We start from the raw sequence: 25,974 nt of genomic DNA, 5'->3' as shown, positions 1-25,974 counted from the left end.
GGAGTCAATAAGATAATAGTAATGTCAGTTTTTTTGTAACGGTTAACTCCTTATATGCAATATAAAAAAATATGTATATACAGTTTATTAAAAATATATAGTTAAGTTTTTTTATTATTATACATTATATGGAATAGCCTTAGACCTCCGATTACTTTATCATTTCAATTGTCCTTAGGAGGAGAATGAGTGTCATTTATTATTGCAAATAATTAAGCTAATACCTGCTTCACAAGGTGATTATTTAAAGCTCATTGTACTAAACAAATAAATTTATTGCAAATAGAAACTAACAATTAATAATTACAATATGATAATTTTTCACAAAGTACAAGAATGTAGTTTGCTATATTTAGTGAGAGGATAATAACCCTAACAAAAATTGGCATAGCTCTCTCTCTCTCTCTCTCTCTCTCTCTCTCTCTCTCATATCTTCTTATATTTCTATCTCTCTATTACTCTATCTTACCATCTATATCTCTTTATATCTCTTCCTCTTCCTCTTCCTCTATACCTCTCTATTTTCCTCCCTCTCCTTTGTCTCTAGACATGTCTCCCACTTCTCTCTCCCACTCTTCCTTCATAGATCTTTATATCTATATCTCTTAATGTCTCTCTATCTCTATCTCTCCATATTTTTTCTTCCTTCTTTTATATTTTCTACTCTAAACTAACCACACTATTGGCAAGAACTTGACACTTTGTGTCTTTTGTTTTCTAAGCTTTTTTCTTTTTCTTTTATGACATTTTATTTTATATCATTGATTCTATTAATGGCATTTATCTATAGATAGGTACACACTTGGTAGGATAATTCATATCATTTAGTCTTTCTCAAATTGTCAATTAATACAAATGTAAATAATTCATTTATCTTTCATCATAATTTTGACTGTAATATATGTTTCAAAAAAGTCATGATTAATTTTAGTAAAAGAAAGATTGTTTTAAAATCATATAGTCAATTGTTAAGAAAGCCTTAAAACTCATTGAAGCTAGACCTTTGATTAATATTTGAACCTTGTAACGTATCTAGTTGTATAAATAAACACAATTTAATAAAGAGAGGGATACTTTTAAAATCCTTTTTAAAGTGATTGGAGGAATAATATAAAATAAATTAAAATTTTATTTATTTATTTTTAAATAAGCATTCAATCATACTATGAAAATAACCTACGCTTAATTAAATAGCATCATGTAAGTAAATTACATTTGAGAAACCTTTGAGAAGTGGGAAAAGCCAATTACTTGGTTTTAATTAATCAAATGAAGTTAGTGAAATTACAAAGATGTGGTTGATTGTGTCACCAACTACTATTTTTTTCTTAGTGTATAAGTTAAAAGTCAACATTTTAGTTGGGTATGCATACCAAAGACCTTCAACCTAAATTTCCTCCTCTATGGTCCTTGGCACACATGAAATACAACATTTTTATGTTAACAACATTTGAGAATAAAGGCATTTTTGAGTGAAGGTTTATGTACAAGGTCTATAACATGTATATGTTACTCTGCAAAATACAATTCAAAATATTTTTAGTAGCTTGAAAAAAATTCACAAATTCAAAGGTGTAAAATAATAATATTTTCAAAAATGAGTTTTTAGTTGATAAAGAAAAAAAGTTAGAAACTCAAAATCTAATTTTTATGTCATTTTGATGTAATTTATAATTAACATTAATATTTTTGCATAATTCTAATAAAATTAACCAAATCAACATTCATATTGAAAAAGCATACAAACTTGATCAATACATAATTAGGGGGAAAGAATCCTCAACACACTTATACATATCTAGAATATTTTAAAAATATAAAAAGTGAAATCATTCTTATGTAGGCAATACTATGATCCAAAAGAACATCGATACCTGAATTTTGGTGTTAACTTTCACAAGTTATATAAAATTGATTTTTTTTGTCTTACAGACTTTAAACTTGAATCTTAGTAAATCTTGAACACCTTTTGAACACATAAATACTAACAAACAAAAACATATTACATTACACTAAATTGATTTAAAAAAATTCAAGATCCCTACAATTTTAACTTCAGAAATTACTATTTAAAGGAAAAAACACCAGAAAATAAACATAACTTTCCATCTTCTAATAAATAATATTATTTAATTCCTAACGCAGAACATTATAGTTAACCACCCTTGATGTGGGTCACTAGCTGTACTATCAGTAAGAGGTCTATTATGGCCAATGTTTTGTTGTTCGTAATCTGTTCATGACCTGTTGTAAATGACCTATTGACCTGTGATTGTATTGGGTCGGCACCCTTGTTTTGTTGCTTTTATAATAAAAAAACATTATATTTAACCAGTTCATATCAATCTTAAATTCCAAATAGTTTGTAATTTATTTATTGCAACAAAATAATAAATATTGGATTTTCATGAACAGGAGATTGAAATGAAATTTTCAACTACACCATCTTCAAATTTTCACCTATCCATTCTCCTTAAATGAATTTGGGCACCTCCTTACCTAGTCTTTGGAACCTACCATTAAATTGCTAGCACCCTCCTTTAGCTTCACAATTAGTGTCCAAATTTTGGCACATGAAACACCATGCTTGCCTAGAATCTTGATACATCTACTATGGTTAATCTACTACACTTTGGGGGTGTGGACACCCAACCTGAGAAACCCTTTTCGTAGCTTACTGTATTGTTTTGTTCCCCTTCCTGTCAATAACTAATTCGAGATACTTTAAATGGGTTTTCATTTTGAGCTTTTGTCAAGCTTCAAGACATGTGTCCCTATATTTTATTCTTTGCCTCATGATTTCTTCTTTGTTGAGCTCCTAGTTTGCATCCATGGTGACCTCGTTCTAAAATCCTTAACTCCTTTCAATTTACTTGTTCCTTAACTTGTTATAAACAAACACAAATCACTCAAGTGTTTCGTGTTTTCTTGGTAACCAATTACTAGAGTGTGAATATTGACTAAGAATAGTGGGATGTGCCCCTGTTCATATCCACTGAGTTGTCCACATCTTCAGGATCCACTAAGGCGTCTGCATCATTAGTACATTTGGCATATAGCTTGAAGCATTTCAATAGAAGATAGGACAAGTGGTAAATTGTAGTTGGTCTTGCTAAAACAAGTGGAAAGTAATGAGGGTAATCATGGATCAAAGTAATGCCACATCTCGTAAGCATACGAGTTAAGATTGAGCAAATGCAAAGATAGTCTCCCAAGCTCAATAACTGTCAATCTCCAATTAGTCAAAATCCTATTTACTTCAACAAAACAATCAAAGGCAATGACATACATTTCAAGTCTTATTATTTTTCCCCAAAGTGTTGATCATGCGTCGATCAATATGCACCATTGAATTTTGTTGTTGCTTGACAAATGAAGTGGCAAGTTCGCGAGGTTAGTAAAGAGCTTAATGGTTTGTCTCTTAATCTTAATGGTCATTATGTAGGTAAATGGATGCCCATGGGTGACACAGTGTCATGAAGAACAAGCAATTGTTGGTAAAGTGTTCCAATGACTCGAGTAAGGTGGGGCCCCTATGTATACTCAAAGAATGTACAGGGAAAATCTTCATCGTAGGAATTAACTACTTGATCCGAATTATGGATTCGGATGACAACACTTGGGTGAGAACCTGCGGTATTGTAAATTTTGTTACATGAACAGGAGAGCTTAGAATTGAAGCAAGCCAAAAAAGTATTGTATTCAATTCGAAAATCTAACATATAGTAGTCCAAGGGATTCCAAGGGTCACCAACAACTCCTTGAGAATCGAAAAACCAACAGCCATATCAGGTTTATTTACATAATAAAATCTAAAACTATGTATTTTTTTCAAAAAACTATATAAAATTTGTACTAACTTTAACTAGGCATAACTTTCTGCACATGACTCGAAATTACAAGCCGTTTAACTCATTTAAGGGCTAAAAATGCCCCGAAGGCCTTCAAAAATGCCATTTACTAATGTCTAAAAAAACTTTTAAAAATATGAAAATATTTTTTCAACTATTTCAAATTTTCTTCTGATCATTACTTCTCCCTTGGAAAGCAATGGGCCCCATTGCATCAACACTCTGAATGAGATGAGGAAAACGTTCTTGAAGCTGCTCTCTAGTAAACCACTTTCCTTGTTGAGCAATCTGCCCTGCTCGAACCACTTTGTACAAGTAAATCTGTTGTTGTTTGAGTGTTTTCACCATGGTGTCCACAATCTGATTGTATTGGAATGAGGTAGCTGCATTTGGATTCAATTCTGTAGTGGAGATTGTTTCTGCCACATCTGCAACATCTAATAGTGGAGGAAAATATGGCTTCAAGAGTTCCACATTGAAGACTGGATGAAGACCCAGAAATGGAGGAAAATTAAGCTCGAAAGCATTATCACCAACTTGCTTGATGATTGTGTATGACCCGTAACGCAGAGGATGAAGCTTCCTATTGGCACCCTGCAATCATTCCTTCTGGATATGCAACCATACCTTGTCCTCGTCTTGAAAATTATGAGGACTGCGATGCTCATCATGTCTGTCCTTATATTTATTATTGGTGTGTTCCAAGATTTCATGAAATTGTTGTTGCAGATGATGAATTATATCAATGAACCGAGCTGCCTTACCAACACGTGGAACCAAATCAGGTTGAATAAGTGGTATGACAACATCGATGGGTGCAAGTGGCTGATAACCAAGACAAACCTCAAATGGGTTGTGACCAGTTGAACTGTGAATTGCCCTGTTATAGCTATGTTGAACTTATGGAAGACTTTCATCCCATGTGCGGGGATGTTTTGAGTGGTACATTCGTAGGATGTGTATGATCATCCGATTTACTACCTCTGTTTGGCCATCTATTTGAGGGTGGAAAGCAGTAGACTTTGTTAATTTGTGTCCATCTTTTCCCATAGTGTAGACCAGAACTTACTAAGAAACCTCATGTCCCTATCCGAGATAATGGTATTCAGCAGACCAAAATGAACCCAGATGTATTCAAAGAAGAGCTTTGCAGTGTCCTCTGCAGAAATTATTTTTTTGCATGCCACTATTACTGCCATTTTTGAGAACCTATATACAACAACATACACACAATCATGACCTCTTTTTATGGTGGGAAGACCAGATATAAAGTCCATAGAAACTGAATGCCAAGGTTTTTCAGGAATAGGAAGTGGTGAATACAACCCAAGTTTATGATTGGCAGGCTTAGCAATAGCACATGCGGTACAAGCTTGAATACATGACAAAACATCATTTCACAACTTTGGCCAATAGAAATACCTCTGAAGTATAGTAGTAGTCTTACCTATACCAAAATGACCAACAACCTTACTGTACTGAGCTTCCCATATCAACTTTTTGCGTTCTGCATTGGGCACACAGATTTGGCCAAGGTGACAAAGCATTCCATCTTGAAAATAGAAGTCATTCACTTGATTTCCCTTCACCAATTGATTATAAACATCTGCAAATTGAACATCGTTCTCATACAAGACAGCCCAGGCTTCAGTTTGATGACCACATGAGTTCAAAACCATACTTATGGCTGCAATTGGGGGTCTGCTCAAGCAGTCTGCTACTCTGTTAGTGCTTCCCTTCTTGTGGTGAAAGTTGAGGTGAAATTGTTGAAGATAAGCTGACCATCGTTGATATCGATCATTCCGCAACTTCCCTTGTGTTTGCAAAAATTGAAGAGGTTTGTGATCTGTGTGGATGACGGTCTCCTTACCCAAAATGTAATGTTTCCACTTCTTACAGGCTTGAACAATAGCATACAGTTCCTTGTCGTAAGTGGCATACCGACACACTGTATCAAAAAAAGTATGACTGTGATATGCAACTGGATGACCATGTTGCATGAGGACTGTCCCTAGAGCATATTCTGATGCATCTGTTTGTATTTCAAATGATTGTTGCAGGTCAAGAAGAGATAAAACTGGTGCAGAACATAACCTTCGTTTTAGCCTCTCGAATGCTTCTTGTTGAGCATTTGTCCATTTAAACTTGGCTTGTGTCCCCCCCCGCAAGGACTGATTTAGAGGCCTCTTAATCTCATTATTCTCTAATACTGACCTACAGTAGAATGGTTCAATCGGTATGGAGTTCCCGGTATCAAATCAATAGTGCGTCTCACTTGGCAGTGTGTAGGTACCCCAGTTGGTAACTTAAACAGATTTTCATATTTCCTCAAAATTTGATCCATTGATCTTTGCTGCAGTGTTGTGGTGTTTGTGATGGCATGGGAATTATAAACTGATTTCCTTTCTTCTTCAGAACGAATCATCAATAATATGAATGTTCCCGTTTTGGCAACCAACCTCTTACATTGCTTGGCATTAATCAAAGACGTAGTGTATGCAGGGCTTACCTCTGGTATTCGGTATTTCTGCTCACCTAATCTGATCGTCACGCTGCGAAGCCTGGACTCATAAACACCATGTCGCTGGTCCATATATGGTTGTCCCAACAGAACATCACAAACATCTAAAGGAGCCACGTCACAGATTACCTCATCTTTGAAAGGCTTTATGGAGTATGAAAGGCGACACTGCTAGTGCACCTGGATATCTCTCCCTTGACTTACCCATCCCATTGAATAGGGTTGCGGGTGGGTAGTTGTTTTTAGATTCAGTCTCTTCACAGTTTCTGCTGATATTAGGTTCTTTTGACTTCCGCTATCAACGATAAAGTGCAGGGCTTTTCCTCCGACCCACATCTGTGAATGGAACAATCTCTCCTCATCCTCCCGGGGCAATATCTTTGTAGTAGCTACCGTTGCATATGGGTCAGCCTCAATGACCTGTTCAGGGTTTTCTTTTGTACAAGTTTCTGCCACCTTAGATTCTGCCTTGTCCTCATGCATCTCCATCATTAAGCTTTTCATGGTTCTGCAATCTTTTGTATTATGAGAGGGACTCTTATGGAATTCACACCACATATCGATCTCTTGTGTCTTCTTCATACTCCACGTCTTTTTTGTTGGTGAATTGGGAGAGGGTTCCTTTGAGGTTTGTTTCCATGTAGTTTTGCCACTTTCACCCTTCCATCTGTTGTTTGCGAAGTTATCCCTCCTTCCTTTCTGTTTCAATTTCTCCTCAATTTTGGTAGCAAATTTATATGCACTAGGTAAAGCCTCTATGTTCTGGAATTCCATTTCGGTTTGGATATACCTGTGGAGTCCACTCTAATATTTCAAAACTCGGTGCTTCTCACAACCTTTGATGCCAAGCTTTACTGCTAAGGCATGAAACATATTAGTATATTCCTGAACAGTTTGGTCCTTTTTTCTGTCGAAGCAATTGCCACTGCATATATTTATGTTCATTTGTATCAATAGGAAAATATTCTTCCTTTATGTGCTCCATGAATTCTCCCAATGTGGATTTTTTATCAAAGATAAAAGTACTGCCATTTTCTACTGCCTTGGATGCTAACTTCGCTTCCCACGAATCTTTCATATGATTTTCAGCTTTGAGGAGAGCGAAAGTTATCTTCTCTTCATCTGAGAACTGATTGACAGAGAAATACCTTTCCAGTTTTGAAACCCAATCATCAACAACATCTGCGTCGATCTTTCCTTGAAATGTGGGTATATCAAAATTCACTTGCACCTTGAATGGCGTATACCCTGTGAATGATGGGTTTACTTGTGACCCATGACTTTCCAGCATTTGCTTGAACTGCTCCATCATTTCTTCACGTTGTTTTGTTAGTGCATCTGCAACCAATGCTTTAATGTCTTCATCAGTTTGCAACTTAGCCATTTGCGATCGTGTGCATCTCAAAGGAAGGTAGTCTGAAGGATTCCTTGTTTCCAACCCCAATCTTTGATATGTTGATCGCGTGTGATATGACATACAGGAGCGAACTTGCTCTGATACCACTGATCCGAATTATGGATTTGGATGACAACACCTGGGTGAGAACCTGTGGTATTGTAAATTTTGTTACATAAACAGGAGAGCTTAGAATTGAAGCAAGCCAAAAAAAGTATTGTATTCAATTCGAAAATCCAACATATAGTAGTCCAAGGGATTCCAAGGCTCACCAACAACTCCTTGAGAATCGAAAAACCAATAGTCATATCAGGTTTATTTACATAATAAAATCTAAAACTATGCAATTTTTCAAAAAAACTATATAAAATTTGTACTAACTTTAACTAGGCATAACTTTCTGCACAACACTCGAAATTACGAGTCGTTTAACTCGTTGGAAAGGTCTCCAAGATTTGTAGGTGAAAAACCGAAAGGACATGCTTTCGCCACTTTCAAGGGTTAAAAATGCCCTGAAGGCCTTCAAAAATGCCATTTACTAATGTCTACAAAAACTTTTTAAAAATATGAAAATATTTTTTCAACTATTTCAAATTTTCTTCTGATCACTACTTGTCCAATTTCTATTCACATTGGAAAAACGACAAAAGGTAGTGGCTCATTTTTACCCCTAGAATAAAATCATACAACAATCAATGCAAGTCGTCAAACCTATGTGCCTTTTAAGGAATTGAGAGCAGATCCAAAAGGTAAGTAATCAGCTCTTAATGGACACTTGGCTTGGTGTGTCTGGACCATATTTGAAGAAGAGCGAGTACATGGATTACTAAGTTTTTACCATTAGGATTTGAAGAAAATAGGTCAGAGGAGAAAGTAAAGGACACATGACATTATCCAATTAAATGTGAGGTGATTTGTGAGAATTTCTTGAGCTCACAAATGCTTGCAGCCATTGATTTGAGCAGCAGAAAGCTGACACCACTGGCTTGTGATAAAATTTGATGGGGTTTGGCTCACCAAAACAATGCAAAAGCAAGTTGAGCCAATGGTTGAAGAATTTGATCATGCCATGAAAAACAATTGAGAAAGAAACAGGCCTTGAATGCCTTGTTGGTAAGAATTTTAGTAATGATAGTTGGGACATTATGGTGATAAGATGGGTTTTTATAGAGGTGAGTCCAATCCAATGGGTTGTGTTGTCGCTGGAAGAGAAGGTAGTTGAGGGTTTAATGAGGATCAACTAGTGCCCACACCATTTATAGAGACCAAAGTGGGAATTGAGTCCTTAGGGTATAGGCAACACTCCAAACATTTATTAACATCAAAACTCAATGGAATTAGGTTGCAACATGCAGTGTGCATGTATATTTAAGGAACAACTTGACTATTTGTACGAAATTCAATCTAATGGAGAGTCTTGTCGTGCACAAGGTTATGACAACATGATTGTTGGTTGAAAATTTTGTACACTTGGGGGAAATATACAAAATTGTGGTTTCAACCACAGCACACGAGTAAAAACTCTCCTAATTAAGGGAAGGCTCCCCCTATCTAACTAAAACTGAAATAAAAATAGGATGGGACAGCAGTCTTCCTTCTTTCTTCAAGAAAGACAATATCCTTTTCTCTTCATAGAAAAGGATAGCGATTGAATATGAACAGCAGTAATTACTTTCAAGTGAAATGAGAGAAAGGAAATGAAGTTTCCTGAAAGCGCAAAGACTTCCGTCACTTCCTTCGGGACGGGACAGCAATATCAAGCTCAAAGACTTGACTATTGGAAGTCCTATCTACCCTTTGCTATACTAAAATTTACAACGAATAAAAGATAACAGCTCAAAGACAGGAATAATCTATTCTTTCAACATAAAGACAAGAAATAATGCGAGCTCAAAGACTTGCTGCTATTTCTTATCAAACAATAATTTTCCTCAAGAATGGACGCAAGCTCAAAGACTTGCTGCTCCTTCAAGAGAGTTTCCTATTTTAATTAATCTTCTCTACTTGCAGCTCAAAGACTTCAAATCAGATTGGACTAAGCTCCTTTAGAAACACTTTGCATAGAAGAAATAAAAAGATTCAAACTCAAACATGTAGCTCAAAGACTCAAAACTTGAGTAATCCTTCTTTATTATTCTTCAAAAACTTTCAATCCACATAAATAAGCTCAAAGACTTCTTGCTGTAAATTTGGCAGAGTTTTTGCTTGCTTTCCCAAAAGATATATTTACAATGGACCTCTCAAGTATTTATAGAAGAGGAGCCTTGAGAAAAAGGTGGGAGGATCCTAACTAACTTGAGAGATTCTCTCAACCACCAAGACTCCTTCAATAAATAACTGAGACTTCATTAATTAACTAAGAGTTACTCTAACTAACTAAGACTTATTCCAACAACAGTCCTAATCGGACATAACTTGTAGTTGCCTTACATGTAATTACAAAAGTACAAGTAATGTGTAACTTGTATTTTACAAAAATTACTTTTACATGTAACTTGTCAAAACGAAATTACAATTAAAGATTACAAAAGAGAGAAAATTCAACTAAGTGTTGAAAAACACTTAGGTTGCCTTTTGTGAAGACATGAATCCTTGAAATTTCCGGATGCTCGCTTGTAGTTCCTCGGGATTCGGTTCATGAGTGTTCTTAGCAACTACCATAGTCTTCACAATAGTGTCGTGACAGCGGAGGAGCGCGGAATTGTCTCTATCCAGGATGGACTGGATCTCATGCAAAAAGGCTTGATGTTTCATCAATGCTTGAATTGAAACTGCCGAGAATTGTTCACTCCTCCATTCACCATGAATCCTCATCTGTAAGTTCGCAAGAACTTCTTCTTCTGGAATTAGCTCTCCATCCTGACTTACTATATTGCAAGAGGCCCTTTCACAATGTGAGACAATACCTTGATAAACTTCATTCCGGAATCTCCTTGCATCACTGATCTCTTCGATGAGGGACTTAAGAACAAGGGTTTTGTTTTCCATGAGTTCCTCAAATTCCAAGTACATGACCCTGGAAGAGATGATGGCGTGCTCCTGCAAAATACTCAGCTGTTGTTGGGGCATGGTACGCCAGATTGCCAGACTTTTCTCAACACTTTCCAGATTCTTTTTGAAAGTGTTAGAAGTCTGATCCAATTTCTCCTCAATGGTTTCCAGCTTAGACATTATTTGAAAAATGTCTTTTATCACTTGCACGCATTGATCATGAAGCTGATCAATCCAGGAATCTAGTGCTTGTACTTTTTGAGCAGCCCTTTCCACTCCACGAATCGATTTTTGGGAACCGGAAGAACCTATGGAGTTACTCCCTTCAGCAGCAGGTTTTGTGATTTTATTGATGGCTGCAATGAGCTGTCGGTTTTCTTCTTCTAGCTTGTCTTTCTTTGCAAGAAGATCGTCACACCTTTGCACTAGTGAAGCAACAGAAAACTGAGCATCATGTTTAATGACTTCATGTGTTTGCTTGCCCAATTCTACCCTTGTAACCTTATAATCAGCAGCTGACATTTCATCAAGTGGTTTATCAGCAATAGGTTCCACAATTTCAGCTACTTTCATCTTGTTGCTATCAACAGTTACCCTGGAAATAGTCTTCGCCTTCTTAGCAACTTTGGATCTGGACTGTTTGAGTTGCTGGTAGTCAAAGGCATCAGGTGAGATCTCTTGCTTCTTTCTTTTCGGGGTGAAAGAACTAAGCCATAGAGGCAAAGTCATCAACTCACTTCCTGTAACAGCTGTAGGCAAAGGAGAAGCAGTTTCTGTTTGAATCACTGTGGTCACCCTGGGAGGAATATCTGTTTGAATAGCGACTATGTTTTGCTCAGTTACCAACGGACATGAAGATTGCCTCATGAATTCTTCAAAACCAGAAGTGGAAGTATCAATTTCTGATAACTGAATGCAAGTGGGATTATCTTCAGGAACTTCCAACACACTTTCTCGTTGTTGCTCAGGAGAAGGCCCGTATGTTGAAATGGGAACTGCGTTCTGAGGAGACTCATCAATGAGCAAATCAGGAGGAGAAAGAGGCGTCTCAATAGAAATTGGAGGAATGACCTCATGAGGCGTGTCTGAAACTGGAAACTTAGGCGCATCATCAGATTGCTGCCCCTCTTCTGGATTATCCAGATCGATCACCCGAACATGGAACCGTGATTTCTCCTTCCCACGAGTAGTTGTCTCCTCAGGAGGAAGCACTACTGCACGACTAACTCGTAACTTGATCCTTGTGCTTGAAGATGAAGCACCCTCCTTATTATCAATCTGAATCTCAGACTTTCGTCCAAGAGGCCCTGTAGAATCATCTTCTTTACCAACCTTGATTTTGATAAGTCTAACAGCATTGCTTTTCAACCATGCGTTAGTGTTGGCCAAGATAGGCTGAAATCTGTCAAGAATGGAGACGCACTCTTTATGTGACCATTGGATCAAAGGAAGTGGAGCTTCCTCAACCCTCCGTGAAGTGTATTCAGGATCAAGTATACGCCCATCATCAATCATCCCTTGTGGGATATCTGCCAAGTTCAAGTCAACAATTTGCTCAACAGTGAGCCTGCAGTAATCCATCTTCAGGACTTCAGCTTCTGTGCGGAGATCTGCCCAGATGTCTTCAATGCGATGAACATGTACAAAGGATTTTTTGATCTTTTCCTTCATACCTCTATAATCAAAATCAGCTCTAGGTTTGAACCTCTTAAGCTTGATTTCCTGCAATTCAACCTCCATGGCCTTAGCCTTCACAGATGTGACAAGGGAGTATCGACCAATTTTCAACGGATTTGTGCTGGAGATCCCCATTCCAACCTTGTGTCTAGCAGACTGAAGAGTATGAACAGCCATAATCTGTCTACCCAACTCCATAAGAATTATCCTATCGGTCGGGTATCTTGGTAGCATGTATGGTTGTCCATCATAGCACCCAATCCTCATGTAGGTGAAGGTGGGAAATTGCAGGAATAAGCACCCATACTCAGATACCTTGACCCATGCCTCATCTGATACTCGCTTATTTCTGAGATCCATGTCAAACTGACACATAAAATATCCAAAGAATGCGTCTTGGACTCTTCTGAAATGTAGTCTGCTAGGTTTCAAAGGCAGCTGGTCATAATATTCCCAAACTGGTATGAGAGAGCGATCACCCTTGGTAGAAAGACCTGGAAAGTGTCTAAGTGATGCTACTAAATATACCAAATAAGAATTCATAAAGAAGGTCATAGTGGTAGGAACCGCTGCAAGTTGTTCGCACAAAGCATCGCTGATGATTTCACCCCATGAAATGTGATGCGACTGCCGTATGAACATGATGAATTGATACATCCATGGCTCAAAGACATTAGAGTGCTCAAGGCCTAACATTCTGCTGAGAAGAGTGATGGTGTCTCCTATCTCCCACTTGAAATCACAACGGTACAACTTTGCCCATCTTGAGAAGGAAGGACGTGGCTCATGAATCCACCTATTGATGTGGCGCTTGCAATCTTTTTCTCTTTTCACATAATACTCTGCGGCACTTTCTTTGGTGATTTCCATGTAAACAGGTGCAGGAGGTATTTTGAAGACCTTCTCGATTGTATCCGCATCAAGACGAATTATGGCTTCACCATCATCATTTTTTATGACTCTTGACTCTTTGTCAAAATGATGGGCGCATGCAAGAACAAATTCAAGTTCTAGGGCAGCCACTGGGAAAGAAGACGCATGATGGATATGGCTGTCCAACAGCTACTGCAAGTTGTTATCATGTGGATCTTCTACCCTGTGAATGAATTCTGCCATATCAACATGCCCTATTTCTGTGTCCCTGATGCGATCCAATGGCGAGGAGACCTGGGAAGGTGTAACCTCATTCTGGTATTTATCATATTTGTATTTCATTTTCTTTGGAGTTGGCGATGCCGGCAAATCTGACATTGATTGCGAACCTGGAATGCTGTGATGAAGACTTAAAAGGGTTAAGGCCACATCATAATCAGCTGCAAATATCATTCTTTCTTTTTTCAAATGGGTAAAACTTTGATCTCTGAATTTCACGGTTTTGTGAGAAGAAGAGAGAAGACATGTAGAAATGGGAAAATCTTGACTTTGACCAATTTCGGATCTTGGGGGAATTTTCGCAAGTATACAAGTTGGAAAGTACATACATGCAATCGGGATTTTAAAACCCGAATACAAGTATACTTGTAAATTCGAAAATGGAGAAACGGATGAAAAACGGGATTTTGACTTGCGGGAAATGATGGAAATGGAAAGTGCGGATATGGGGAACGTGAATGGATAGAAATGGGAATATCCGGGATAGTCATTTTCATGAAAATGGGAAGATCTTTTCAACATGTAATCCGGTTTTCAAAACACGAATTTGCAAGAGAGAGGTATTTCACATTTTTCAAGCTTGGAAATTTAACCAAAAATGATTAAATTCCTCAACCGTAGGGGAAGAACAAGAATTTCCAGCGAACTTGTAATCGAGATTAAAAATCTCGAATACAAGCTAAGATGGAATTTTGAGAAGAATAATGCAATTTAACAATTGCATTTCAAAGGGAAGATTTGTTTCATGAAAACCAATTTTTAGGGGAAGAACAACACATGTGAAGAATGTAATTAAATAACGAAAAATAAAGAAAACAAGAAAATAATAAAAATAAGAGAAGAAAGGAAGAACATACCTTGATTGGAAAATCAAAATGCTTCTCCAACAATGCAATACTTCTTTGAGATGAAGAAGCAAAACTGAACTATTAAACCCTTATCACGTTTTTGTGAAAATGCCCCCAAAAATGGCAGCAATCTTAAACTTGCAAGAGTAAAATGCCAATGAAAGTGTTAATTTCAAGTTTGTTGAAGCAAAACGATCAAGGTATTTGCTGGAAAGATAACACCAAAGGTGTTTGAAGAGATATTAATGCCAAAGGATTTAACACGCAGCCAAGAGAGTCACGTTTTTGTGAAAAACGGGGCATTCATCACACATTACACATTCAATGCACCATTAAATGGTGTGAAACCTCTCTTACCCTCCACGCCTTAGGAAGAAAGGCAAAAACGATTTAGGAGTGTGTGTAACGTTGAAGATTCAACCCCTCAAATCGTGGCATTAATGATGCACGTTAGAAAAAAAACGTAGTTACTGTTTTTTAGGGTAAAAACCAGCGAATTTGTCCTTGAAATGGCATGATAGATGTCCAAAAATGCAAGAAGATAGGATGCAAACCCAAAACGCCTCCTTCATCCAACGATTCATCCACGAATTTCGCCTTGAAAAAGTTCAAAATCGCTTCCCTCTTGCATTTCGGGTTTTGAAAAATGAATGACAAGTTCGATTTCTTCAAAAGGAAGCAAATCGGGTTTTAGACACAAAATGACAAGTTCGATTTGCACCTTTTTCCTTTTCATGCTCAAAATCGGGTTTTAGATATAAAACAACAAGTTTAAAATTTCACTTTTTCACTCATTAAGCCAAAATCGGGTTTTAAAAGACAAATGACAAGTTTAAAATTGTCAAAAATGCACTTTTATGTCAAAATCGGGTTTTAAAAGACAAACTGCAAGTTTAAAAATACTTGTAAGGGGGAAATAAAATCCCTACAACAAGTAAAAAACACTTGCACATATGTAATGGGGATTTAAAATCCCTATTACATGTAAAACCCATTAAAGTAGGGGTTTTTTGGACAAACTGCAAGTTTACTTGCAGTTGAGCCAAAAAACCCCTATTTTAACTAAAAATGACCAAAAAACAACAAAAAGATAAAAACATTAAATGGGAAACTTAAAATAAATTACAAGTGACATATTTGAAATAAAAAATGCACATGTAAGTGATCAAAAATTCCCCTACAAAGACCACAACAATGAATATCATTAAAACTTGCAGTTTGAAGAAAATTCTCCACTTGCAGTCTGGGTTTTAAAACCCGAAATTGAAGGAAAGGCATAGCAAACGAACCCAGAATTGGACGAAATTTGAAACGTAGTTCGAGAATGGACTGAGGGTTAAGCCAGTCCAAGGATTAGTCAAAATTCTGCCTCGAGAAGCGTGCCATAGAGTAATAATTTTTATTTTTTCATAAAAATTTCATCGTAGTGGTCCTTCATTTTTGGAAACAAAAATGAGGACAACAATGATGAAATACAAAAATCCCTAAGCAAATTGCTCAATATATTGACAAACAATTAGAATTACTTGATGAACTTGGAGGTTAGTATGCTTGCTTCGAAGAAAGCTCAAAATGCTCAGCAACTAGCCTGGTTATGTTACATCCCTCTTCCGAACATTAGTTTTAACTCCTCTCTCTCTCTCTCTCTCTCTCTCTCTCTCTCTCTCTCTCTCTCTCTCTCTCTCTCTCTCTCTCTGATGATTTCACGACATTATAGAAATTGAAAAACTCGATCTACAGACACGCACACACAAAGATCTCGATCTCTCGCTCTCTCTCTATATAATCGACGAGAAGATAAGATTGGTCTAACTAATTTTCATATGACCAAGTGGTTGCAAGATAAGCCACACCCTCAAGAAAGAGGGAGAGTATCATCGACGAGAAGATAAGATTGGTCTAACTAATTTTCATATGACCAAGTGGCTGCAAGATAAGCCACACCCTCAAGAAAGAGGGAGAGTATCATCGACGAGAAGATAAGATTGGTCTAACTAATTTTCATATGACCAAGTGGCTGCAAGATAAGCCACCCCCTCAAGAAAGAGGGAGAGTATCATCAAGGAGAGGATTGCAGACTTCAGAAGAGACCAACTTGCCATCAAACCTTGAGCCATAGGTTAAGTTGTTTTTTAAGTGGTTCGCCACCTTGGCCATCTAGGTGGTTGTCTTGCCTTTTCAGTCTTTAGTTGGTCAGTCTTACCTTTTTTATTGTCTTTGTGAATGTATTGTCTTCTTGAGCTTAATAATTTAAGTTGAAGATGAAAAAAAGCTTACTTGACAATAACTCTTTTGGCCCAAATTTTTGAAAACTTGAGACTCGGCAAAAAAAAGGGGAAAAAATCAACAAAAACTTGGCAAATTTATTGAACATTTGAAAATATATAATTCATAAAATATTCTTGCAAAACATACATATACACTTAATTTGTAGAACATGTTACTAATTTCCATCATATATAAATCAAATTTTGAGTTAAATACATATCATATACCAAAAAATAATTGCAACCTCTAAATGAATTTGAGTTCAATACATATTATAGAGGATTTGCATTCCTTGAATCTCCGTTTTGTAGAATTAAAGTTCTCCTCTACTTCACCTCTTCCATAAAATAAATACTTTGTTCAATAGCTGGCATTAGCGTGTGCACACAAAGCCTTTCAAATTTTCAGTTCATCTCATACACATTGCTGAACTTTTTTAGCCTTCACACCATACCTTCAAAAACATGGTTCAGAAAGCATGAGACTTCCACATGAAACTACCATATCATGCAAAAACACCATACTGAAGTTTTCCTCACACATACACCCAAAGGATTTGTTGTGACCATTTCACACATCACCCCACCACAAATGGGGACCCCCTCTTTTGCTTTCAGTTTTACATTTTAGATAGGTTTGGCAGCAGTTAGATCCTTTAGATTAGATGAGGTTGAGTTGATTTAGTTCTCAACACCTTGGCTACGAATGATATATGATGATAATTTCATTTGATCATCATAATCAGAGATGGAGACAATGAATGCAAGTATGAAGATCAATCATGAGAATTGAGATGATTGATGCAAGATGAAGGCTTGAACAACATGAAAAGGCTTTGATGGTGATGAGGTACCTTTTGAGGTGGTGAGGTGAGTGCTGCTACTCACGAAATTAAGCAAAGTTGAGTCACTATCAGTCATCCCCCAAAACCCCGCCTTACCTTAGCTCACAATCAGTGCCCCTGAAAAGTCCGACCACTTTCAGTCAGTGGGGTCTCAAAAGTCCGATCAACGCATTTGCACTAATAGTGATCCCCTGAAAGTTTGATCTAGATGAGGAAGCCCCTTTACATAGTATGATAAACATCTCTAAGGGTAAGTGCTTGATGTTTGAAGAGACTGAGGTGGCTGAGCAAGTGAAGTTAACACAATTTGTCTCACTGTCAGTGAGGGGTCAAAACCCCAACCACTTCCAGTTAGCACATCCTCAAAACTGCGACCTCCTTGAGTGACTATCAGTGCATGCTAAAATCTCCGCCCAAGGTTAGAAGAAGGTGTCTAAGGAAATGACTATGTTAGTGATGAAAGAAGGATGAGTTTATTGTGTCAAATATGATGAAGGAGAGATCGAGATGGATCATTAAGGAAGTTTGAAGGCATTGTCAATGCCTACCCAAAAACCCGACCTCTTCTTGTCAGTGACCATGCAAGAGTCCAACCACTTTTGATTGATGCCCCCTTAGAAGTCAGACCATTTCCATTCGATGCCTCCGTAACCCCGACCACTTTTAGTTGATGCCCTCTCAAAAGTCCAATCTCCTTGTGCCACAGTCGATGCTCATTCAAAAGTCTGAACTTCCCATGTATGTCTAAAAACCCGATCACTTCTTGTGATCATCAAAATCCACGATCAAAGGGGAGGAAGATGTATTTAAGCGCTAATGTTGAAAGAGGGGCCCGCCTATGATAAATGTTTTATTTCAAATTTCAAAGGTAAGAACAAGTTGGCCTAAACATCGAAAATCAAAATTGTAAAAACATTAAATGAAAGGCCACAAGTCGGCCTTGGAGTGAAAAGATGCAACCCCATGATCTCTATAAAGATAGGATTGATCATTCCATTCGATCAATCAACAATATTACTCTCCATGTGCAGCGATTCTTGATCAAGAGGCAGCAATCCCATTCAAAGGATCAACAAACTCATACAAAGCGAATTCACCCTCGAGACAATGATCTTCACCATTGCAAACAGCAATCCACCAGTAACAATGATCTTGCATTATCAAAGGAGGCGATCAAAATCAGTAATTACCAGCACTAATCACAATGATAGCACATTGAGACGGGCAATTTTGCCAAATTGAAGGCGAATTTGAAGTTACCAGTCAGTTTAGAACTTATTTGCAGGTCGGAATCAGGTTATTTTGATCATTTTTGTTGAAATCAGACCTTAGAATAATGCTGGTGCAGCTTCAGGTTTAGGATTTTAAGAGGATTCAGTCATAAAATACTTCTTGCATCATGCTTTGGTACCCTTGAATTGATCATTTAACATGCTTTGATGCAAAATCCATTATGATTAGATGATTATTTTCAGATTTTGATAGTCTTGGGTTAGCTATATCTAGGGTTTTAATAATTCATCAAGATTTTAATGATTTTGTGAGCTTTTGAGGAATTACTACCCTAGTTAAAAAAAATTCAATCTCACATGCATTAAGCTCATATCAAAACCCTAACTTAGACACCTCTTTCAGGTACCACATGGCAGCCCCGAAGAAAGGAGCAATCTCAAGGCAAATCCTTATCAAGGACTCAAGAGGAGTGATGCCTGAATTGAAGATCACATCATTTTGGAGCAATATAGGAGACACCAATCTTGGCCAAATTAATATGAAGAAGTTCCAAGGTCCCTTATACACAAGCAGGCCATTCAGATTTTCAAAGAAGATGATTGAGAGTGGGATAGTAAATGCAGCAGGTTTCCTTCCGACCATCCAATGCAATGAACTGATAGTTGAGTGTGTTAGACACTATGTTGCTGACACAAGAACAATAGTAGCACCTAACGGTAGAGTACTTGCCTACCTATCTAAGATAGCCATCAATGAAGCCTTCCACATTCTGGATCACAAAAGCATAGTCTATAAGAGAAAAGAAGGAGCACAATCAATCTATGATGATGATACCGACAGATGCCCAGACATCATTAACAAGTACTGGGTATTGAAAGAAGACACGGCAAATCAAAGGTACCTAGCAGGTTGCACAAAATTGATTTCAAGGAAGAGTTTGATGATTTGATCACTCTACTCAACCACGTTACAGAAAGTCCTCAAGCATTTCAATTTGAGGATTGGATGTTCTACTTCATGGAAACAGTGTCAATTGGAAGAGAAAGGATCAACTGGGCAAGAATCGTAAGCAACAACCTTGACATAAAATTAAAGAGGCTTCAGTGCACTAAGACATTTTACATTAGTTCCTACCTCATATATTCACTAGCTAGAGCTCATGAATATGCAGGACTAATGTATAGAGGTCCAGTTGGAATGGGAGCTGGAGAGATAAGAGCATGTGAATCCTACACACAACTACACTACCCTGGCAAAGCCCATTACAAGAGAGTGAACGATGCTTTCACCATGCACTTGACAAGAATGTTGCAAGGTGGCATCCATCAAAGACTATCCTCGTAGGCAAAAGAGTTAGTACAGAAATTTGGTGTAATATGCCCCCTTGCTAGCCTCTATTTTTTTCCTTCACCCACTGTAATTTTGTCAAACAGTTTGCCTTCCTCACTGTAATAAGAAGCCCTGTAGTTCTGATTTTTTTGTGTTTTGTGTTTGGGGTTTATAGTTCATGAAATGCTTGTGTTTGAAGGATTAAAAACATGAAACAACAATGGCTGATTTCAACTCTTAATCTAAATTAAAGTCATAAACTTGTAGAAACATCATACCATAACTTCCTGGGAAACAACATACTAATTCACTTATAGAATTTATTTTAGTCTATTTGCTGATTTCTCAGTCCATACAGCAGCGCAATGTGTTAGAACACTTCCAAAATTATTTCAGATTTAGATTGCTGGTTTCTCAGTTCATTTAACAACAAATAATGTGTTGAAACCCCTAGTCGTAGCCACAATATTCCAGCATAGGTACGGCTGGTATTAATACTTTCACAATAACAGTCAATGTAGCAAGTTACTGTAGCAAATCACTATAGCAACGGTACTGTAGCACGTCACTATAGCAAACTCTTAAATCTTTTCTTTTCCCTTTAATTTTTTGCTGCCACTATTGCCCTCAAATCAGCTCTAACTATATTCTCCAATTCTGCCCTTTTCTATTTGAAAATCTAAGATTTGTAAGCCCAATGTGTTTCTTGAATGAAAACACCATTAAATCTCCTCATTGTATCTTGCAACAACGAGAAGAATGTCATTCATGAGGGATTTTGTCCTCACAAACCTTTGAAGATGAACTCTCCGATAAATTCACAAATTATCAAATCAACCATGCATGCCTGGAAGCGAACTCTCAAAAGTCTTTTATAACCTTTTCAAGGTGCTTCACTCTTTTCATAAGTCAATGTGGGATAAATAAGTCACTTTTAGATTCCCAATGTAAAGTACATAAAGCACCATTCACTTTTAAAATAAAATGATCTTTACTTTATTAATGGCCCTTTAATATTAAATAACAATAAAGTTAAATCTTTTAAGTTAACTTTATTAGATTATAACATTATCGTTATTTTATTTAAACCCATAGAGCTCAATGAAAAACTGAATTGATCATCAAAACTAAATCCATCGACCATCCTCAATATTGTTAACCCACCAGATGACTCTGTTGGTGCCCATAGTTGACTTTCTAAAAATATTAAGTATCCAAAAATCCACTCAAAATTGCTCAAAAATAGATGCAACTAAAAATGGCTAGGGCAAATATCATCAAAGTCCTAGAAATATCATTGTTAGCCTAAGAGACCATAGCAAAATAGGCTAACGACAACACTGCTCCCAATAGGTTAGAAAGGGGACATTATATTTGGTGCTTGGTATATCCAATTTCCCAAGTTCACCTACAAAAGAATTCAAGGATGCTCTTGTCCACCATACATGCTACCACGCTACCCTACTGACAAGATGATATTACCGAAGTTTGTGAGATAGTTGATCACATATGATAAAGTGCAAAAGAATAGACAATTGCTTTTCCCATCTCGGTTGGGCAATCAATAGAAGTGTCTGTCCTTGTAGGCAGCTGAGAAATCAGAAGAAGAATTGAGATCCTACTCTCTTATCCCATACTTCTCTAGAGAAAACTTAGATCCTTACGAAAACATGAGAAGAGCTAACGGAAGAAGGCATAAGCATAAGCTACATTTGGAAGACTATTGGATGAATGCCCAAGATGATTTAGAGATAAGAAGAAAAATGTGCTCAAGGCTACCGATTGACATTGTCAAGATGTGTAAAGTTTTTGACATTCCAGATCAAACATGAGCTAGTGGAAAATGCCTCCAACCTATATATGAATGAGAGAAAGACAAGAGGGTCGAGGTCAATTGGGTTGATGTGGAGATCACCGATCTGAAAGACTTGATGAAGCCAGTCTTAGCATACACACGACGATGGGTAGACATCAAAACTCAGAAGTTGAAGAGCCAGAATGCACAACTAACATTTCATTTGATGAGAGAGTTAGACTCATCTGATCAAGAGACAGAAAGCATGAGAGTGAGTGGAAGTGCCACCCAGTTAGTTCAATCCAAAGGTTCAAAGAGGAAAGAAAGTCATAAGGAAGGGTCATCACATAAGAAGCATAAATCAAATTCAGACCACCCTTCCACTAGTACTTCTTCCATACATGATGTAGAAATAAATTAGGTAGACGATAAGGAAAGTCAGCCACCCAAGGGAAATATAGATCATGGAATGAATGAATCCATGGAGTCTAGAATCCAGAATAATACATGTGAAAAGACGGACAAACGGAAACAACGCCAAGTGCAAGACAATTCAGTTCCACATGAGAAAGCTAATAGCAAAGTAGGTGAAGATGAATATGTGGATATAGAGAATGAAGATGAAGAAGTGACCTCTCCACCCCGCGAAGATCAATAGATGAAAGACGTACAAGTGGGAGAAGAAAGATCCACTATCCCAGCATGGCTTAAGGAGAGATTAGCAAAGGAAGTCATAGTGGTAGAAGAAGAGCTTGTGGATGATTTAGGCAGCCTCCTAAACAAAGCTCAAGATGCAATTGAAAAAAAGAAGGCTACTAAGATGTCAAAGATAACAAAGGATACTACAGGATCTCAAATGATACAAATTGCCACTCCAAGGGTAGACAAGCCTAAAGATGAGATCACAGAAGAAGAGTATGATTTGGAGACTATTGGATTAGGTCCTCCCACTACTGAGCAAGCAATTTAAGACTTAAATGATACCATGAAAACAGTCCATGATATGTTAAAGCTCGAGGTAGAAACAAATAAGAAACTAGAGAGAGAAGTGAGTGCACTGAGAAGCTACTTACAACAGTTCAAAGAACCGATAAGGCAACATGATCCTTCAAGCACGTCTCCACCGCTACTTCCTCCAGACTTAGTTGACAATTTAGAGAAGATGAGGACTTCAGCTCATCTGATGGAGAATTGGATAAATAAGACTTTCAAGAGGGCAAATGCATTTGTGAAGAAACTAGTAAGGATATTTCATAAAGTCTCAAGTGTTCTCGAAAGAACCCAAATCCTCATGGCAACCTATGATGTTTTTACTTTCTAATTGGTCCTCTAACAATGCCCCTTGAGTGTCATCATCTTGGTATATTCTAGACTCACAAAATAGGACAGCCTCTTGGTCATTAGGAACTTCACCATTAGCTACAATATTTTCAGATTCATAACACGAATCTCCATTCAACAACTTGTTAACTGGTACCGGAGCATCAAATTTGCCCTCAAGCCTCTATGAGACTAAGTATGAAAGTTTTGTGTTTTGAAGTGTCAAAGATGTAAATAAGGTCTTTTGGGACCATTTGTGATGTGATAAGGTCAATAATGACCATTTGTGATGTAATAAGTGTCAATGAGTCCATTTGTTGAGGTTTTGAGTCTTAAAGTTGTAATATGGACAAAATTGTCAAAAGTTGCCAATATGGTACAAATATGTGAAAATGATCCATGTAAAGGGATTTATGATATAAGGGTATTTTTGATGTATTCGGACCTATTTGGATCCATTTTAGGTCATGGAAGGGTTTAGGATTGAAAGTTGTCAATTTTGCAAAAGTTGTCATAATGTTGTCATGTGTCAATAACACATAAAAAAGTGTTTTTGTGTCTCTAATGATAATAGGGAGTTAGAATTCGGTTTTTGGTGGTTGGTGTGGTTATGTGCGTATATAAATATCCTTCCAACCTCGTGGGAGAGGTTGTTGATCATTGTATGGTGAGAAAATCAATAAAATTTGGAAGATTACTGCACTTTTCTGAGTTTTCTCTACATAACAGTCTGAGAACCTGAAGTTTTCCGTACCATAACTTTTTCATTTGCTTGGAAAACTGATTGGACGTGATGCTGGGGTGAATCTTATTTCATTTGCTTTTGATCTCGTGTCATTTCATTCACTTTTTAGGAAGATATCACATTTTTAGTAAAGACTGTCCAAACCCTACCTAGGGCTGGCAGCAAGCATAAAAAATGCAAAACTTTATTTCTATACAATGTAAAACCACTCCAATGGGTGGAAAATCTTTGTACATATATGTTTTCTATTTCCTATGTCTTGCAGGGATCCATGAAGCATTTTCCACGTGTTGCTGAAGGACACAAACTCTGATTTTGTGTCTCAGACTGTGGACAGCAATGTATTGTTGGTGTTTTGGAGGTGTTGAAGTGCAAATTGGGCTCCCAGAGGTTGGTTGAAGGCTTGGAAAGGTGTGAGGGGTTATTGCAGACCCTAATCAAGTGTTTGTGGCCCTTGATTGACCAAAATACTCACCATTTTATGACTGTCCCAAAACTGGGTATGTTGGTGTCCTAAGGAACTAGTGGACTGAGATTTTGAGATTATGATGTAATGAGTGAGTTTGATGAGTGGAGGACAATTGGGGAAGGTGTGTGGGAGTCCTTAGTAACCCTTCGAAGTGTTAGGAAGCCCTGGAGAGAGGTTTTGGATCTGGTTATTATGACAGTCCTAAAACATGTTTTGACTGTCCCAAAAACAGTGAATACTCAATAATCATTGTTATGTCATTTTGGGTGGTTAGGGGGGTAGAGAGCCATGTGTAGGCATGTTGTGAAGTCTTTGAAGGGATGTCCAAGAGTACTTGTGTTGTGAATATCCATTTCATGATGAAAGTGGAGATTAATGTCTTATTGTGGGATTGGTGTTAACCAAGAGGCTCCAAAGGGTGTTGATGGCATATGAGTGTGGAAAAGTTGTCAATGGGGTCTAGTTATGCTGTTTTGTTCTATTTGAGTATATACCAATGCTTGGTTGAGAGTCAAAGAATCAAGAGTGTCTTGGGGGTATTGGAGGGTTTTGAGAAACTAGTGGTCTTGTGAGAGTTTGAAAGTTTGTAACCTATTGAAATAGGTGAGTTGGGAGAAAGAAATCCCAAATTGGAGTTTAGTGTTGGATGCTCTGCATCATATTGGTATCAGAGCAAGGAAGTAGGTCCCTGAAGAAGATAGTTGGGATTTGAGAGAAGAGTAAGTAAGAGGTTGAAGACAAGATGACTCCTAAGAGTGTGGGTATTGCTAGAGAGTTGCAGGAATCCTATAATGCTACGATGGCAAGGCTTGAAGCCTTAGAGTCCAAACAAAGAAGGAATGTTGATATAGGAGATGTGAGTGATGAAGAAGAAGAAGAAGAGAAGTTCCAAGAAGCACAAGAGGAAGAGCAGATAGATCTTGAAGAGCAGCGGACACTCAGATTGTTAAAGGTAGTAAAAGGTGATCAATAAAAGGCAAGAGTTGACCTACCTACGTATGGTGGGAATCTGAATGAAGAAGAGTTACTTGATTGGGTTGCAGCCATGGACACTTATTTTGAGAGTAAAGATGTACCTGATGATCACAAGGTCAATGTAGCAAAGACCAAGTTGAAGGGACATGCACTTCTATGGTCGGACTATGAGCAAGCAGAGAGAAGAAAGAAAGACAAAGCCAAGATCATATCTTGGGACAGGATGATTGTAAAACTTAAGATAAATATCTTCCTAGAGACTGTGAAGTTCAGTTGTTTAAGAAATTGCAAAGTTTAAAACAAAGGGATTTAGATGTGAAGGTAAATATCTTCCTAGAGACTATGAAGTTCAGTTGTTTAAGAAATTGCAAAGTTTAAAACAAAGGGATTTAGATGTGAAGGCATACACTGATGAGTTTTATAAGTTGAGTATAAGAGTAGGAAGAGATGAAGATGAAGTTGAAAAGGTGGCTAGGTACCTTGGTGGTCTTAGATTCAATATTCAAGATGAATTGGTTATTGCTAACCCAAGAACTGTGGAAGAATGTTTCCAATTGGCT

At 37.4% G+C, this 25,974-nt stretch overlaps 1 protein-coding gene across 6 annotated transcripts in view; it reads right to left on the bottom strand.

Moving 5' to 3' along the window:
* Positions 1–1,238: 1,238 nt before the first annotated feature.
* Positions 1,239–25,974, bottom strand: part of LOC131064629 (uncharacterized) — a 171,245-nt gene continuing 146,509 nt past the window's right edge. For all 6 annotated transcript variants that reach the window (XM_057998825.2, XM_057998834.2, XM_057998853.2 and 3 more), the window contains one exon: positions 1,239–1,514. The gene's annotated coding sequence lies outside the window, so the exon portion shown is untranslated. The remainder of the gene's footprint in view (positions 1,515–25,974) is intronic.

Source organism: Cryptomeria japonica, chromosome 1, assembly GCF_030272615.1.
Source record: "Cryptomeria japonica chromosome 1, Sugi_1.0, whole genome shotgun sequence".
Taxonomy (NCBI): domain Eukaryota; kingdom Viridiplantae; phylum Streptophyta; class Pinopsida; order Cupressales; family Cupressaceae; genus Cryptomeria; species Cryptomeria japonica.
Note: the sequence above shows the minus strand (reverse complement) of the source record. Positions and strands in the feature narration are given on the sequence as shown.